Raw genomic sequence first — 1,900 nt, forward strand, 5'->3', positions numbered from 1 at the left:
TATTTGTATCTCCTGCTGATGTCACGCGGTCTGATCTTGTGAAATCATTAGTACATCTTCTATAGCAATCAATCACTTTTTTTATTTTGCTGTCTCCTATCACTACCTTTCCCTAGGCAAGCTAGGCTCAGTCAGGTCTTCTTTCCATGTATAGTGCCGATAATCCACATATTCTCCTCATGTTTTTGTTAGCCTTTGTCGCTTCATACGTCACCTAATGAGCGCACCTGCGCCAAGACCTTTCCTCGACCGAGTGAATCTGCTGTGGCCTTTTGATACAGAATGGTCACTAATAGGCGATTGCTCCAAATTTTATAGCTGTGTTTCAGTCAAGGTGCAGCCGTACATGTTAATGGCTTTGTATTTCAGCTACGTTACATATTACAGCCATGCATCCTGATTGCGACTACCCTGAGTGATTATGTAGCAAATTGTATGATCTCTATATTCTTTTTCTGTACAGTTTCTCAACTCATGTAATTTTAATGCTGCTTCTAGCGGGTATGTTGCTACATTTCATACTTAATTTACCTTCCTGAGAGCATGGCACCACCTAAAAGAGCCCTTGACGACGTCAGGAATCGACGTTCAACTGGTAGTACATGCTTGCTAAAATGTACGCTGACACGCGTAAAAGCACCGTTGGGGCCCACTTGGAGCCCATTTCTGTTTATGCCATTAGAGCGATTTATCGCTGCCGTGCTACCCTAAGGTAACAGGGTGGTATACGTTATGGTGCTTCCGTCTTGAATTAGCGTACCTCGATTACCAAAATCGGTTTATCTGCATGTGTTGGCCAATGGGCACCTGACACATGACAGTAACTAACATGCAGATCTTGCAAAACAAACGAACTGCGTGGCATACACCAAATAATCATTTTTCGTTAGGTTGTTTTGCGAAGCTTGCCTAAGCCTGTGGTTTGTGGCGCTTACTACTCGCGCTAAAAGGACTGAAGAAATTTACTATTAGCCAAGTCAAGTCCAGGTCATGTCTTATACACCCGTGGTTAGGCTTCCGCGTGACCACGTTCCATCACCGCGTAATTTCACAAGAATAAACTGGCGAGTTAGTTGCTACTGTATAACTTGACGCTAACCGCCGGTGAGCACGTAGGACAACAGAAGGGAACGGGCTGCTGAGCACGAGGTCGCGGGATCGAATCCCGGCCACGGCGGCCGCATTTCGATGGGGGCGAAATGCTAAAACACCCGTGTGCTTAGATTTAGGTGCACGTTAAAGAACCCCAGGTGGTCCAAATTTCCGGAGTCCTCCACTACGGCGTGCCTCATAATCAGAAAGTGGTTTTGGCACGTAAAACCCCAAATATTACAACAGAAGGGAACGAAGAAACAACGCTACTAAGAACAGATTTTTTATTGCACATGTTTAACCTATACGCTATGGTTAACCATATGCTATGGTACAACAGGAAGGAAAAGCCACCGTTGCAGCATAGATTACTTTTCGGCATAATCATCCATCACTGGCTGCATCCGTGATAGTAACAAGATTTGTTGACAATGAAAGAGATGGGCAACTTAGATAGTTATTTATTCTAATCATTTCTAACGCCTCAATATTTTTTCTGGTCACTTTATCGAGGTTTATGGATACTACTTGTGATTCGTCAAACATGGTTTTACAGCTACAACTCAAGCAGAGTGAGGGTGATGACCAGACTTTACCAGATTGCTAACATTGCTTGAATGTTCCTGTAAGCGATCATTCAGACATGTTCCCGTATGCCCAATATATTCCTTCTCGCAGTCTAAACGAATACGGTAAACCACTACTTCCATGCATGTTCTCGGTGTTTTTTATTGCAATCATGACGCTTCCTTGTAGTACTTTTTAGTTTCGCGCACAAACCTTGGAATTTAAAAGGGACGGAAAAGAC

The sequence above is a fragment of the Dermacentor variabilis genome, unplaced genomic scaffold (genome assembly GCF_050947875.1).
Source record: "Dermacentor variabilis isolate Ectoservices unplaced genomic scaffold, ASM5094787v1 scaffold_62, whole genome shotgun sequence".
Lineage (NCBI taxonomy): Eukaryota > Metazoa > Arthropoda > Arachnida > Ixodida > Ixodidae > Dermacentor > Dermacentor variabilis.